Raw genomic sequence first — 18,084 nt, 5'->3', positions numbered from 1 at the left:
AAATCCTTGGACTCTCGCGTAGCAGCATGATAGGTGCAGTGAGCGGTATGAAAATTGGAAGTTGAGGATCAAGGTTGCGGTTCGGTTTTGATAAGAATGTCATGAGCTCGAAAGAGCGCGAAAAGATTTTAGATGTTCAGAGTACGCTGGCAGTATTTTCAAACAACTTGAGGATGGTCTGTTATGTGGAAGAAGTGTTGGGTATCGAAATGCAGATGCTTGACTAGCACTATGGAAATAGCATGGTCGATGGCCATTAATGTTCAGATTTTACTACCTGCCACGAAAGGTTGTGGGAGTATATCCCACGGGAAGATCGTACAGGTCTAACATGTTAGTCATTCGATTGTTAGAGATTGAAATCAGGTATAGAGATTTTGGTGTTGTCGCCAATGGGATTGGTTATGACTGAGAGGCGCCCTATTCCTTTGGTGGTGGACTGTAGAAGTTGTTCCCGATTTGACGATTGATCGTATGTGTCATGAAAAGGTCATTATTTATATTTGTATGGTTATTGACCTATTTTGGAATGATCAGAATCGGCTTGAGGTCCGCTAGTAGATCTACATGAGGTCGGATGTGTTCTTTCAGCATAACATTGTTTATGGAGGAGTCTTCGAGTGTTGGATGTTATTCCTTTCGTCAGCTATTTTCTATTATACTCTATTTTTCCATTTGGGTTGTGAGACGACTTGATTATTCATACGTGTGTTGTGGTCCTGTGTAGCTTGTCATTTATTGCACCTTAGTCGAGCTCGAGCTTTGTAGAGCATGGCGTTATCCGTCTCCCCAGGGTTGTATTTTTTTCACTTGATGTGCTTGTAGTCGATATTCGGGCATTTTGTGGGTTTGGGCATTATGGCTTGATGGGTATTTTCCCTATTGATTATTTTCCATAGATCGGGTGGCACACCGCCACGAGTATCATGTTTGGACCGGGTTGCACGCTACAAAGGTATCATGTGTGGATTCCTTATACTTATTTTGTGTTCCTTGTTTCTCGTCTTTGAGATAGGTTCATAGCATCTATTCGGCCATTTTATTCGCTATGCATGCTGGGTAGTTATTTGGACATGAAATCAGTACGATCAGATTTATGTAAGGTATATTAAAGAGAAATCCACGAGTTATTCATTTGACGGGTGGTTATGAGTTCCTAAACATCTCTTTCATCATTGAAGTATTGTGAGGGTTGAGACCAAGCTTATATATGTTATGAGGTATACTACGTGTATCAGGTTAGTGAATTTGTAGCTTCTATGGTTGGAGGATGATATTACGGGCACACTAATTTCGATGTATGGTGTGGTTTCAGCATGGGTGCATGATCATATTTGGTACAACTGGTTGAGATTGATACAACGTTCGTATGTTAGAATTGGATCTCATAGGGAATTCCAGATGATGGAATTTGATTCTACGGCTTCTGGGCCAAGGAAAAAGGAAGGATCCTCAGTCTGGCTCAAGCTAATGTGCTCACATAGGTCGTGGTGGCACAGGTAGGTGCACGAGGTGTAATACAGCGGTTTGGGACAATTCCAAAGCGATTCTTGGCACGTTTGATGACAAACATATGTTTACGTAGGGGAGAGTGTAACGACTTGATCGGTCATTTTGAGTTCTAGCGCGACGTTCGATGGTTTCAGGCCTTGAGCAGCTTCAGTTCATGTATTATGACTTGTATGTGTGACCGGTTTTGATTTTCGAGAAGTTCGGGGTTGATTGGAAGAATAATTCTCAATTCAGAATCTTTAAGTTGGAATAGATAACCAAGATTTGGCTGTTGAGTAAACGATCTCGGAATCAGGATTTAGAGGTTCTAATAGGTTTGTATGATAATTTCAGACTTGGGCATAGGTTCGGGTTGAGTATCGGGGTGGTTCGGGAGCATTTCGATGCTTATTGTGGAAAGTTGGCATTTAAAGGTTAGGAATTTTTCTAAGATTGACCATTGTTTGACTTTAAGGCTATCGGGCTCGGATTTTTGTTTGTGGACTTGGAATAGGTCTGTTTCCTTTGCAGTTGCGAATGTGAACCCTATGTCGCAAATGCGACATCTGCACCTAGTAAAAGGGCTGGGAGACGGGTTTTCGGAGACATTCTCTCATTTTTGAAACCCTAAGCTCGGTAGGGGCGATTTTGAAGGGGGCTTTCATCTACAATATTTGGGTAAATTATTTTGTTCAATTTTCAACTATTTTACATGATTATACATGTGATTTAACATCAAAATTAGGAGAATCAAGGTGAAATTTTAAGAAACTTTAGCTATGTTTTGAGAAATGAGAATTTGAGTGTTGAGAGTTGATTTGAGCTCGGACTTTTAAAAAAAATGCATGTATGGACACGCGAGGTTATGGGTAACATTTATTTATAAAATATTTTGGAATCCGGGCACGTGTCCCGAGGGTTCACTTTGTTGACTTTTCGAGCAGAGATGGGGATTTTTACAAATTGTGAAATTATAAGTATTGGAGTATATTTTGATTGATTTTCATGTTGTTTGACTAGTTTCAAGTCGATGGGCATCGATTTGAGGTATTAGAGAGGCGTTGGAGCCGGTTATGGAACTTCGAAGCGAGATAAGTCTCTTGTCTAACTTTGTGAGGGAGAAATTACAACATAGGTGTTATTCCTGTTATATGCTACATGTTGTGGTATCTACGTACGAATGAGGTGACGAGTGTCCGTGCGTATGCTAGAATTCCTGGTTATGTCCGGGTAGACTTAGATTCACGACATGCTTTAACTATACAATTTGAGTTATTCTTGCCTGATTAATTACTTTATTTCGCATTATGACCTGATACTAGATTCGCGCAGAGTAATGGATTCACTATTTAAGATAATCAACGAGTTACTTGATTACCCGTAAAATATTATGCTTCCCTTGTGAATTTCTCCCGCGTTGTGTGTATTCATCTAAACGTTTGCTTAATTTCATAACTCACACGTATATTCGTGAGTAGGGTCAAGGACCCGTTACATCTTCTTATTTTAATGGGATCGGATTGTTCGCCTCGGCAGGATTATGTATCACATTCTTATGGGATCGGGTTGTTCGCCTCGGCAGGATTTTGTACCACACTCTTTAGGATCGGTCCATTCGCCTCGACTGTATCATGTAACACACTCTTATGGGATCGGGCCACTTGCCTCAGCATTATCATGTATCACACTCCTATGGGATTGGGCCGTTCGCCTCGACAACTTCATGAAATACTCTTATGGGATCGGGCATTTCGCCTCGGCAGAATCGTGCATAATATTTGACAAAACGCTAGTGTATCTGTGAGTTTTCCTGACTTGAGTTGTGATGACCTATCTGGTGGGGACCATATTATATACTCCATTTGAGGAGGTAACTGATATTTGAGGACTTGTGTTTACTGTTCATATGAGGATCGTATCAAGTACCTATATTTGTTTTTACTATTTAATTACCATGCTTCATATTTGTTTACTTTCTATTGTACTTGATTTATTGGACCACTAGTAAGTGTCGATGTCGACCCCTCGCCACTACTTCATCGGGGTTAGGCTAGATACTTACTGGGTACGCGTTGATTTACGTACTCATGGTACACTTCTCCACTTATTGTGCAAGTATATATTTCTAGTGGTCTTTTGGGTGCAAAGGCGCTGTTTTTGTAGGGATTTTATGGTAAGCTGCATCCCATGTTACGATTTACAGCATACAGAGTCTCCATCATAATTATTTACATTATCCTGTCTATCTGGTATTCCATACAAATGTTGTACTGTTATTGTACTTCCTAGTAGAGCTCATGCACGTGTGACACCGGGATTTGGGGTGTTCTAGAATTTGTTTATGATTTTGCATACCATTGAGGCACTTTTACTTTATATTTTACTTAAATCATACGTATCTACGATTTTTGATGCATCGATCTCTCCATCTAATAAGATTCATGATTTTAAAATAAATAAAATGAACAATTAAGTTGGTAGTTCACCGTTGGCTTGCCTAACGGCGACGTTGGGTGCCATCACGACCTATAGTGGGTTTTGAGCAGTGACAATTTATGAATTTTAACATCTAATTCAGGGGATTTGAAGAAAACCTTTTGGGGATTTTTGACTATGCTTTGAAAAATAAAAATATTGATATTTGAGAGTCGAATTGGACTCATATTTTAAAACTAAAAATATATATGGACTCATGGGGTTATGGGAACCCGAGATCTCCCTTCGACCTCAGGTTTTGCCCCGAATTGACTTTTATAAAGATCTTAACTTTATTAATCGAATTTGATTTTTCTTGTATGTGCCACAAAGATGTATCGTGACCTGAGGTAGCATTACTGGCGGTGGAGGTTGAAGAAGAACATAGTTGAGTATGTGTCATGATGTTTGAATTGCTAATAGGTTATGTATGACAATTAGAGGCCATGTTACTTACTTCAGTAGATCGTTATACCCGAGTGGAAATGGGAGCGCATCACTATGGATTTCCTGGTTGGTTTGTCGAGGACGTTGAGGAAATTTGATGTTGTTTGTGTCATTATCTATGGAATGACCAAGTCTATGTCTTTATTCTGGTGATGACTACATATACTTCATAGAGGTTGGCCAAGATTTATATCCAGAAGATCAATCGGTTGCATGGCGTTCCTACTTCCATTATTTCAGATCGAGGTACTTAGTTCACTTTGCATTTCTGGAGAGGAGTATAGAGTGAGTTGGGTACCCTAGTAGAGCTCAACATACCTCCCATCTGCAGACCGACGGGAAGTTGGTGATGATAGTTCAGATTCTGGAGGATATGCTTAGAGCATGTGTTATTTCCCTCGGAGGGTAGTGGGACCATTTCTTACTATTATCCGAGTTTTCTTATAACAACATCTATCAGTCCAACATCGAGATGGCTTCATTTGAGGCCTTGTACTATCGACAAAGTGGTTACTCCATTTGTTAGTTTGAGCCCATCGAGGCTAGGTTATATTGTACTAATTTGGTTAAGGATGCCTTGAATAAGGTAAAGTTGATTTAAGCTTCGCACAGCACAGTCAACGCAGAAGAGTTATGTAGATCACAAAGTAAGTGATTTGTCATTTATGGTGGGCAAGAATGTACTTTTGAAATTCTCGTTGATGAAGGGTATCGTAAGATTTGGGAGGAGAGGCAAGTTGAGTCTAAGGTTCATTGGTCGATTTGAGTTTTTGGGGCGAGTTGGTGAGGGTGCATATATGCTTGCTTTACGTCCTAGCTTATCGGGAGTTCATCTGGTATTTCACGTGTCTATGCTCCAGAGATACCATGCCGACATGTCCTATGTGTTGGATTATAAAACAGTTCAAGTGGATGAGAGCTTGAGTTACGAGGAGGAGTCGGTTTCCATTGTTGATAGGCAGGTTCGCAGGTTGAGATCTAAGGAGATTGCAGTTGTGAAGGTTCAGTGGAGGGTTCAGCCAGTCGAGGAGGCAACTTGGGAGACCGAGGAGGACATGCGTAGCATATATCCACACTTATTCGACACTTCAGGTATGATTCTAAACCTGTTCGAGGACGGACGTTTATTTAAGGGGTAGAGAATATAATGACCCGATCGGTCGTTTTGTTTTGTAGAACCCTGTTACCCTATTTAATATTTCTTACAATGAAATCACCGGTCATGTTGAGAGTATTAGCCCCGAACCCCTATTTATTACTTCCTCTATTTCATTCTGTGGTTACGTGACTTGCCGGGAGGTTTGGTTTTTGGTTTCGGAATGAAATGGGACACAAAGTCCCTAAAATGGAAGTTTAAGTCATAGGAGTTGACCGTAGTTTGATTTGTGTGATGACGACTCCGGAATGGGGTTTTGATCATTCCAATAGCTCCGTAGGGTGATTTTGGTCTGAGGAGCATGTCCGGATGTTGGTTTGGAGGTCCGTAGGTCATTTCGGCGTTAATTGGCGAAGGTTGGAAAATTGGATGATTTTCAAAAAGTTTGACCGGGAGTGGACTTTTCGATATCGGGGTCGGATTCCGATTCCGGAAGTTGGAGTAGGTCCATAATGTCGTGCAAAATTTGAGGTCAATTGGACTTGATTTGATAGGTTTTGGCATTAGATGTAGAAGTTTGAAGTTCTAAAGTTCATTAGGCTTGAATCGATGCGCAATTTGTGGTTTTAACGCTATTGGATGTGATTTGAAGGTTCGACTAAGTTCGTATGAAGCTTTAGGACTTGTTTGTAGGTTTGGTTGATGTCCCGAGGGCCTCTGGTGGATTTCAGATGGTTAACAGATTGGAATTTGGACATGGAAGATGGCTGAAGCTTTAGATTTTCTGGTGTCTGGTTTCCTTCTACGCATTGGCGAAGGTGCTCCCGCATTCGGGAAAGTGCTCCTATATTCGCATAGAGGTGTTTGAGTGTCACTGGAACATTACCTTCGCATTCGTGAAGTAGGTCCCGCGTTCATGAAGCTTTGGAGTCTTAGGTCTACACGTTCGCATAGAGGAACGGTCTGTGGGGGCAGCAGGCCTTAAGCCTACGCGTTCGCGAGTGAGGCTCCGCGTTTAGGGAGGCATGGGGGAAGTAGTCTTCACATTCGTGAGTGGGACCTCGCGTTCGCGTAAGAGGTTTTCTGGGCAGTAATGTTTTGTGATTCGCGAATGCGAGACTAATTCCGCATTCGCGAAGAAGAAATACCTAGGCAGCAGATTAAATTTCAAAATCGAGGGTTTTTCTCTCATTTTCATTTTGGGACTTATAGAGCTCGGATTGAGACAAAAGTTTGAGTGATTTTCGGCGAAAACATATGGCTAAGGGTTCTTGACTCGTTTTTGATTAATTTCAACTAATCTATAGTTAATTTCTTCATTTAATTAAGGATTTTGGTTGAGAAATTTGGGAAAAAGGTGAAAAAATCCTTAAGCCGAATTTTGTGGTTTTGATCGAGATTTTTGTATCGGATTTGAGTAACTTTGGTATGGGTGAACTCGATATCGAATGGGTGTTCATATTTTGTGACTTATATTCGATTCCAAGATGTGGGCCCAGGTCGACTTTTTGGGGCGATTTTTTAATTCTTTGCTAAAGTCGTAGATTTGTTATTTAAATTAGTTTCTTATAGTTATATTTATAGTATGTAATTGTTTTGGCTAGATTCAAGTCGATCGGAGTTGGAAAGTCGAGGTAAAGGCATTCTTATTGATTGATGAGTGAGATTTGAGGTAAGTGACTTGTCTAACCTTGTGTGGAGGAAACTCCCCTTAGGTTTGGTACTGTTGTGGTATTTGCAATACGTGAAGGCCATATACGCAAAGTGACAAGTGCGTAATCGGGTTAAATGTTAAAAATCCGATTATTGCTAAGTAGTTCCTTTTTAATTCCTTAACTGAGTTACTCTAGAATGTGTAGTCATCATGTTTAGCCTAATATCTCATGTCTACGTATCTTATCTCTTACTTGCAATTTGTGCAACATTCTTAGTTGGATTTCTCGCTTCCTTAATCTTGTATTCAGTCTTTAACTGTAGGATTCCTTGCTGTAATTTAATTGTCCCATCAGCTATCTGTTGTATATTTATTTTGGGACTACGAGTTGGTACCTCGGGAGCGCCCCTGTTGTGTATTTACTTTTGGGACTACAAGGCGGTACCTCAAGAGCGCCCTTGTTGTGTATTTACTTTTGAGACTACGAGGCGGTACCTCAAGAGCGCTATCGCGCCCAGCTTTTCTCGCGAAAAGAGGGCTTCGACACGTGACAACTCCTTTTAGAATGAGAGATATAGTGCTAAAGGAGAAGAGGCACCACCTAACAATTTTTAAGGTGTGTTAAGGCACCTATTTTACAGATAACTCTGTTTGAATAGTCAATGCCACCAAAGATCGGGTAAGGGCTCAAGTTACCTCAAAGAGAAGGTGTTAGGCACACCTTGAGGTCCACAACTGTGGGTCCCGGCCGAACATAAGATTATGTGGATTACGATTAAGCTAGGTGATCGAATAAACAAAGGGAATTCAGAAGTCAAAGAACTTTATTACAACATGATTAATACAGATCTTAGTGCGATTATAGGGATACAACTATTTAGATCTAATAACAACATATAAAGAGGAGGGGGGTTCTACATTTTTTAGCCTAAACGATCACCCCGTGCAACAAAAATAATATTTTGTAACTCCCTCAAGATGGGGTGTTACTCATATTATTCACCGGGCACAAACTATCATCTCCTGCTACCCGATTACTTTGTTAAAGTTGTTACCTAAAACCGTTCTAATTCAATTATAGGTCGTACCCTATGCGTGCACTACCCGTCCCATACCTATGGTCCAGGATGTATTAGACCTTTACTTTGGATGGTTCTAGACCTCACTTAGGTTGCTCAGAAATGTCAACACTAGGCGACATACAAAACACCTTGGACTTCACATATAAGCAGTAAAGGCTCAAGTTTGCCTCCACACTTAAGCAACAAATGCACGCAAGACAAATGGTATGTTAAGTAGTTCAGAATTTAGAACTTAAATCCCTTTAGACATGATTTCTTTGTGACAAGGTGTTAAGGCATGCAAGAAGTTTCAGAAACCAAGCGTTGCCCATTGATAGAATTGTACAGTTATCGCATATTGATTGTTGAAATTGCAGATTTCCAGTTATTAAATCCTGTAGATGTTGCGTCTAAGTGATTTATGTAGTAAAGACAATGGAATCTATCGGGAGAAACCTAGAATTACTCACGCTTTTGATAGTGGTCTAAGTGAACAATAAACAATGTTGAGAGGGGCATCATTAACAGTTATTAAGGCGAATTGTGGTATCCTATAGGCAGGATCTTTAACGATTAGCACTTGGAACTGATTTTATTGTTATACTTTAACCTTATAGGCATGTTTTCTAGGTTAAAAGTTTGATACAATAACAAATGAGATGATTAAAATCCTATAGGCATGATCTCTAATGGATATACTACAGCGATGCAAATCGAAGGAAAGTTCAACGACATTTATTTCCTATGGGCAGGTTTTCTAATGACATGTATCAACAAGGATAATGGAGGCATTTGAGCTCATGCTTTCCTAGTAGACAAGTAGTGTGAGTGTGTGCTTTTCCTAATGGCATGATATCTACAGTGTGCGTAGAGAGTGAATGACACATATAGCAAACATATTATTAAGTCCTATAGGCATGCTATCTACACGTCATAGGTAAATATTAAAATCTACCCCATTCCCTTTTACTAACAGCCCCAATTGTTTATACAAATATTATTACATGCCCAATAATGAGTAACAATATTACATAACAGTGAACATGCCCAAATAAATACCCAGCATTGCTGGGCCTTCAACAGCTCTTACACAGCATACCCAGTCCTGCAACAAAGAGCCACATTTAATACACGACTCAGGGATCCATAGAGAAGTCCAGAGCTAGTTTACTCAACCGTGGCACCAAGTGTTGCACCATTTAAATCAGCCAATTCAAGCACACAACACATAACAAGGGGAATTAGAGTGAATAGGAACAGTTTGAAATTGAGGGAGTGACTAAGGACCAAGCCCTAATGTGTCAGAGTTCACAAGGGTCTAAATTGGACCCCGAGCAGTGCTCATATTAGGGAGGCCAACAATAGAACCTAGGTAGTCTTGACTTTCAGCCGGCTAAGAATGAAGAGTTTAGAATAGCATAAGTTGCAAGTAAGGAGGGTGGACAGAAGTTAGGGGATACATTCATATCCTAAAGTAGACATAGCCAAGTTGAGCATACAGAATAGCCAGTCAAGCAGGTCAGAAGACTTATTCAGTAGAACTTCAACATTTGGCAAAGTAGCACATCACAAACACATATTGGGAGAATTAGGGGAAGGAACAGGTTTGCAAAGTTTGACAAAAAATCAACACTAACAGGTTGAGACCTAAGAAGTCCGATTTGGGCTAAGTATACATCTTAGCATCACAAGACAAACAGGTTAATTCTCATCAGGAGGCATGATTATATTGAAACATGATAGGGAGCATACATTATGGCAGTCCAAGCAATCACTGAAGGAACATGAGATTATGAGATACTGGGGAGCATATTAGTAGGGAAGCAAGATCATAGTTGAGGGAAAGGTCTTATAACATTAAAAGACAATATGTATGCTATACAAGCATCACATAAATTCAGTACAGAGTGAAAAGTAAGCTCATGTTAAGTAGCACATGTAGGTATTCTAGCATTGACATAGTAGAATATTTTCATAAAGAAGGTCCAGATTGTGTAAGTCCTGATATTATGAAACAGTCATGCTAATTTAGCAATAGGGCAGCATTTAGACATGAGAAAAGCTGATTATAACTACTGGTGAATTAGGGAGGGGTTAAACATGCTAAAGGGCATACTGATAGAGAGTAGGGTCAAAACATGTCAGATAGGCAAGTCATCAATACAGAAATTCAAAATATGAGGGGAAACAGGCTTGTGCCATACAGTGGGGATACATATTCATGCTTTTGAACTCAATCAACTAGTCGACTAAAGAAATACAAATTATGCTAGTGAGGCACATTCAAATAACAAGATTGATAGCAAAAGACTAAAGTAAACACCAGTATATGATAACAAGTATAAGGGTGCCAAACAATAATAATTTCTAACACATTGACTGGTCAGAACTTAATAGAACAAGGTTTAGGCATGCTTGAAGTTAAAGGCTAAAGAGACCTAAAGGGTTGAGGAAAGCAAACGGTATTACACACAAAAGCAATCCAGAAAACATACTGAACTGACCAATTTCAGGAATGAAAATGTATACAAACCATAGATGCCTAAGAATGAAATTGTAAAGTATAGTGACTCACCAGTTAAGCGAAGAACAGTAAAGAATAGGTTTCCACAGAAAATCTAGAATCCCTAATGCGTCAAAGTTTCCAAGAGCTTCGATGAACTCACGGCAGTGCTCGCACCAAGAACGAGTTAAGTAACAAGATGCTAATGGCCTTGGCTTTCAGCCGGCCAATACAGAATACCAAGCAAGAGGGTCGTAAAAACCTCAAAATTTTAATGAAGAAATCAATTTTCTCAAAAGTCTGTCCTAGAAGGGAAAATGAGAGGGTTTATATAGTAGTCAAAAATTAAGCAAACATATAAGGAAATAGAATAATTTAAACAACAAACAAGAAAAGGAAACATGAAAATAAATTTAAAATCAATTTAAGAGAGAAAATCTGGTAAACCCTAATTTTTAGGGAAAGTGTAAATCAACAAAATACAAACAAAATCGGACTCACACAATGTAGAATAGAATGTGTGTAGACGAAATATGGTCCAGATTCAAGAGATAGGAATCAATCGGATAGAATAGGAGAAGTAGTACTTGCCATATTTAGGCAAGTACTAGGTGTATACCTTAGAGAATCAACCAGTAGCAGAAATACACAAATTTGGTAAGTAAATGAAAGGAGAATACCATTAGAAGAGGGATTAGGAGAGGGGTTTAGAGAGGTAGCAATTAGGGTTCTTCAGAGAGGGGGAGAGTTTTAGGGCGACGGATTTAGAGGGAATATGATTAGGGGTTTGGGGTTGGGTGATTTAAAAGGGGGGATTAAATGTGGGACGTTGATCTTAGAGATCAACGACCAGGATTTTAAAGAGGGGTTGAGCCGGGTTGGCTAGGCGAGTCGTGACCAAGTTGGGCTGGGGTTACTAGGTTAGTGTTTTGGGCTGGTTTGGTCCTAAAATCTGACTCAAAATTGGGCTAGCTTTAAAAAATAAAAATTAAAAGAAAACTAATTAAAATAAATTGCTAAATAAATATATAAAAATGTTACTTATGCAAATTAATATTTTACAATAATAGGAGACTATAAAAAATTTAATATATTATTTTGACCCTAAATGAAATATCAATTGCAATAAGAATGCAAAATGTGGGCTATTATTGCAAATTTATGCAAATAGCCTAAAAATACCATTGTAATTATATAAACAATGGGGTAATAATATTTCAAAAAATGTATTAGGGATGCAAATAATAATTTTAGGTGATTAAGTCATCACAAATAATTTAAAAGAGTGATTACTGAATTTTTATGTAAATTAATGCAAGAAAAAATTAATTTAAAAACTCTGAAATTATGAAATATTATAGGAAATGCCTGTGTAAATCCTGTAAATTAATACTAATGCAAAAATGATATTTTGAAAGTATGCATATTATTTGAATAATATATTAGGGCAAAATTGGGTATCAATAGCTGCCCCTCTTTACCCGAGAATGATGAAAGAGTTGTCGGGTGAAGAAAATGATGACCGATTTTGATCGAATGAGGTGATTTTTTAAAACAAAATAGAGGTCGAACCCTGGTCCCTGAGTTGCCTACATATCCCTAGTGTTACAGGAATCAGGCCATGTGTAGTTCTAGATCTAACGACGAACGAAACCGATGAAGTTGTTATAGGAATGATTGTATGCTTCAGAAAAGGTTCTTTTGGGTAGGACAGTATCAGATAGTTTATACATTACCTGAAATGTTACAAATGTATCTCAGGACGAGTATCCGAATGATTATCAAGTAGAAGTGGGTAACTGATAGTGATTGGGTTATGCTTGAAATAATTGCAGGATGTGAACGCTTTGAACGGAAACTGGAGCGAAGATTACTCCCGTTAGGAGAAAGGTTACTTCCTGGATTACCTGCAAAACTTAAAACACGATGCATGCAAGTATATATGGATTATTGCGAGAATTTAAACATGATGCAAATTCCCTTCGGACCATGAAATGATGTCCTCGGGCTATGAGAATGGTGCCTCTAAACTATGACGCCTTTGAATAATGATGTACACTTTGAGAGATCCTCGGGCCATGGAATGGTGTCTTCCGGGTATGAGGATGATGCCTTCAGACTATGATGCTTTTGGACAAAATGGATATGTTTCTACCCATGAAATGCAAAGACATGATGTTTGGTCATATGCGAAGATAAGATAAGACAAGACAAGGCTTAGTCTTGGGTAAGGTAAGGGAAATGCTTAGCCCTGGGTGAGTAGAGGATAATGCCAGGTCTTAGATGGGATAATGGAGATAGTATTTAATCTTGAGGAAAAGGCAATGCTTAGCCATATGCAAGAAGGGGAGACAATGCTTAGTCTCATACGGTAAAGGCAATGCTTAGCCTTATGCAAATAGGAGACAATGCTTAGTCTCATGCAAAGAAATGTGGTGCTTAGTCTTATGCAGTTAAGGAGGCAGGGCTTAGCCTTATGCAAATATGAGACAATGCTTAGTCTCAAGCAAAGAAAGGCAGTGCTTAGCCTTATGTAGTGAAGGAGGCAAAGCTTAGCCTCATGAAAATAGGATACAATGCTTAGTCTCATGCAGAGAAAGGTAGTGCTTAGCCTTATGTAGTTAAGGAGGCAAGGCTTAACCTCATGCAAATAGGAGACAATTTTTAGTCCCATTTAAAGAAAGGAAGTGCTTAGCCTTAAGCAGTTAAGGAGGCAATGTTTAGCCTCATTCAAATAGGAGACAATGCTTAGTCTCATGCAAAGAAAGGCAGTGTTTAGCCTTGTGCAGTTAAGGAGGCAATGCTTAGCCTCATGCAAGAAAACAATTAGTGATAGTAAGAAAGCAGAGTATTTCTTTGTTGAAGATGTGTTTGCGTTTGGAAACTTTGTCGTTATGAAGATAGTGATTTGATTTGTGTATGTATTTACGAATATTCATGTTATGTTCATTGTGCCTGCATCCAAAGAAAAATCGTGAGTTTTGCAGGGAAGGTTGGTCCGTGCTTTCACCTTCTTGCTTTGCTTTTGCTCCTGTCTTGAGATCCTGTTTGAGTTACCATGGGCAGCATAAGGCTGTTTATAAAGTTTTCGAAAAATATGCGTGCATTTGATGAATGTAGTTATTTAAATATAATAGTATGTAATATCAAATAATTTAGATGAACCAATGACTGTGACATATTTTAGAATCATTGCGACTTCCTTGCTTTAGAATTTTGAGGGTCCTCCTCAAAATTCTGCCCCATTTTAAAAGCAATTCTTTAACTGTTTTGTGTATGACGAAGTTGGCTGGACTTGGTTCAGAATTTTAAGGGTCCTCCTCAAAATTCTACCCCCGTTTCTGATCATTGAAAATGAAGATCTTATTGAGATGTGACTGAACCCAAAAGACTGCCTATGTATCCTCTCTTAAACGGGAATCAGGTCAAGCGTAGTTCAGTTACATCAAATGAAAAAACGTATACAATCTATATATAGTATCTCTTGACTGTGTCTGAGTTGATAGGTTTTGGCCAAATTTCTCTGTCCATTTCTGCAAGTATGAGCACTCCTCCTGTTAGTACTCTATAAACCATGTAGGGCCCTTGTCAATTGGGTGAAAATTTACCTTTGGCTTCATCTTGATGCGGGAAGATCCGCTTTAGCACCAACTGCCCTGGTGTGAATTATCTAGGCCTGACCTTTTTATTGAAAGCTCTGGACATTCTGTTCTGGTAAAGTTGACCGTGACATACTGCGTTCATTCTTTTCCCGTCAATGAGAGTCAGTTGTTCATAACGACTTTGTATCCATTCTGCATCACTATGTTCAGCCTATTGTATGATTCTCAAAGAAGGAATCTTCGGTGGGAATGACGGCTTCAGTACCATAAACCAGCAAATAAGGAGTTTCTCCAGTTGATGTGTGAACCATGGTGCGATATCAAAGTAGGGCAAATGGTAACTTTCCGTGCCATTGTTTGTGATTATCTACCATTTTCCTTAGTATCTTCTTGATGTTCTTATTGGCGGCTTCCACAACTTCATTCATTTGTCGCCTGTATGCTGTGGAATTCTTATTTTTGATCTTGAAGGTTTCACACATGGATCTCATCAAATCACTGTTAATGTTGGCGGTGTTGTTGGTGATGATTGACTCTGGTACCCCGAATCAACAGATAATACGATCCTTAATGAAATCTGCTACGACCTTCTTAGTTATAGGCTTGTAAGATGCGGCTTCAACCTATTTTGTGAAATAGTCTATGACTACTAGAATGAACCTGTGCCCATTTGAAGTGGCAGGTTTGATTGGACCGATGACATCCATCCCCCAATCGGAGAAAGGCCAAGGTGCACTTGTTGCATTGAGTTCATTGGGCGGTACTCATATCATATCAGCATGTACTTGGCATTGATGACACTTTTGGACATACCTGATGCAGTCTGTATCCATAGTCATCCAAAAATACCCTGCTCTTAATATCTTCTTAGCTAAGACAAAGCCATTCATGTGTGGTCTGCAAGTTTCGGCATGTATTTCTTTGAGCAATTTTGATGCTTCCTTGGTGTCGACACACCGTAATAACCCCAGATCTGGAGTCCTTCTGTACAGAATCCCTCCGCTTTGGAAGAAGTGGTTAGATAATCTTCGGAGTGTGCATTTCTGAGTATGATTTGCATGCTTCGGGTATTCTCCTTTTGCCAAACATTCTTTGATGTCATGCGACCATGGATTTTCATCAATTTCTTCTTCAACGTTAGCATAATAAGTTGGCTGGTTATGAATCCCAATCGGGATAGGGTAGATGAAATTCTTGTCTGGGTGTTGTATCATGGAAGATAGAGTGGCCAACGCATCTGCGAACTCATTCCGGATTCTCGGAACATGTTTGAACTCTATCTTTGTGAATTTCTTCTTCAATTCTTGTACATAGTACAAATACGACAGTATTTTGGTATTTGTTGTAGCCCATTCTCCTAGAACCTAATGTACCAAAAGGTCCGAGTCACTAATTACCAGCAATTCCTGAACGTTCATGTCAATGGCGAACTTGAGTCCCAAGATGCAAGCCTCATATTCTGCCATATTGTTGGTACATGGAAAACTGAGCATTGCGGATACTGGTGAGTGTTGATATATCTCTGATACTAAAACTGCTCCAATACCCACTCCTTTGAAATTTGCAGCACCATCGAAGAATATTCTCCAACTATCATAGGTTTCAGTGATATCTTCTCCAACGAATGATATCTCTTCGTCGGGAAAATACGTTTTTAGTAGTTCGTACTCTCCGTCTACAGGATTTTCTGCCAGATGATCCGCCAATGCTTTCCCCTTGACAGCCTTTTGAGTTACATAGATGATGTCGAACTCACTTAGTAATATCTGCCATTTTGCTAACTCCCCCGTGGGCATGGGTTTCTGGAAGATGTATTTTATCGGATACATCCTTGATATGAGATATGTGGTGTTGGCACAAAAGTAGTGCCCCAACTTTTGAGCTATCCATGTCAAAGCGCAGCAGGTCTGTTTCAACAAATAATACCGTGCTTCGTAGGGTGTGAAGTTCTTGTTCAGATAGTATATGGCATGTTCATTTCTTCCCATCTCGTCGTATTGTCCCAAGACACAGCCGAAAGCCCCATCTAGTACAGATAAATAGAGCATTAGAGGTCTCCCAAGTTCCTGTGGGACCAGAACAGTTGGTTTGGATAAACATTCCTTGATCTTGTCAAAGGCTTTCTGGCACTCTTTAGTCCAACTTGTTGCAGCGTCTTTCTTCAACATTGTGAAAAATGATTCACAGATCATAGTTGATTGTGCTATGAAATGGCTGATGTAATTGAGATTCCCTAAGAAACTCATCATATATTTCTTGTTCTTCGGAGGTGGCAAATCATGGATAGCCTTGACCTTTGACGGGTCTGGCTCAATTCCTCGGCAGTTGACGATGAACCCTAACAGCTTTCCAGCAGGGACTCCGAAGGAACATTTTCCGGGATTTAGTTTCAAGTGGTATCTACTAAGTCGATCATTGAATTTCCTCAAATCTGCTATATGATCTGTGGTTCTCTTGGATTTGATGATGAAATCATCCACGTACACCTCTATCATCCACGTACACCTCTATCTCCTTGTGTATTATGTCATGAAAAATGGTTGTCATGGCCCTCATATAGGTGGATCCTGCATTCTTTAGGCCAAACGACATCATTTTGTAACAATAGACTCCCCATGGTGTAATGAAGGCTGTCTTTTTGGCATTCTCTTCATCCATCTAGATCTGATGATATCCCACGAAGCAATCCATAAAGGATTGAAGTTCATGGTTGGCACAGTTGTCAATCAGTATATGTATAATGGGCAAAGGGAAATCGTCTTTGGGACTCGCTCTGTTTAAATCACGATAGTCGACAGACACTCTGACCTTCCCATCATTTTTTGGAACCGGCACAATGTTAGCCAACCAGGTCGAATATTCATCCACTCTGAGAACCTTGGCTTTGATCTACTTGGTGACTTCCTCCTTTATTTTCATACTCATATTTGGTTTGAACTTTCTGAGCTTCTGCTTCACATGCGGACACATAGGGTTGGTAGGTAGTTTATGAGCCACTATGGACATGCTCAAACCGGTCAAATCATCATAGGACCATGCAAAAATATCCTCACACTCCTTCAAGAACCAGATGTATTCTTTCTTCACTGACGACGATAGGTGAATACTTACACAAGTTTCCTTGACTGTTTCGGAGTCTCCCAAATTAACGATTTCAGTATCATCCAAATTGGACTTAGGCTTGTTTTCAAAATTTTCCACTTGTCCGACAATTTCCTCGGGTATTATATCCTCTTCCAGATCTTCTGAATCACTATCCTTATGTTGCGTTGTCTCGTTACATGTCACAGTCGTAGGTTCATCGGGATAGATAATAATAATGTTGAGAAACAAATGTAAAGAATAAGAATAAATACTAAAAATAACAATGCATTAAATAAATCTTGAAAATGTCAAACAAGTATGGCTCGATGACTCGAGTAATTATTTCTAAACAAAATACGTCCAGAACAAAATATTGAAAATGTCTGAGATGCTCATAAAATGGCTTTTAAAAATAATTGATGCTAATTGCTAGGCTACCCAGGAACTCGACGGGCCCTTGATTGCGCAATAGTCCAATTCTTGAGAATATCTCCCTTCTCCATTATTTGAATAATAAGGTCTTCCTCCTCCTCCTCCTCCTCCTTAACTATCACACTGTAATCTATGTCTTTGTCATCTAGAAATAGCCTCCTTATGCCAACTAGAGCTTTATCTTCTTCAGACCTCCACATTATGTCAGCTTGATGGAACGACTGGCTCAAATGTGGTAC

Source organism: Nicotiana tabacum, chromosome 22 (assembly GCF_000715075.1).
Source record: "Nicotiana tabacum cultivar K326 chromosome 22, ASM71507v2, whole genome shotgun sequence".
NCBI classification, from domain to species: Eukaryota; Viridiplantae; Streptophyta; class Magnoliopsida; order Solanales; family Solanaceae; genus Nicotiana; species Nicotiana tabacum.
The sequence above is the reverse complement of the archived record's forward strand: the minus strand, read 5'-3'. Positions refer to the sequence as shown.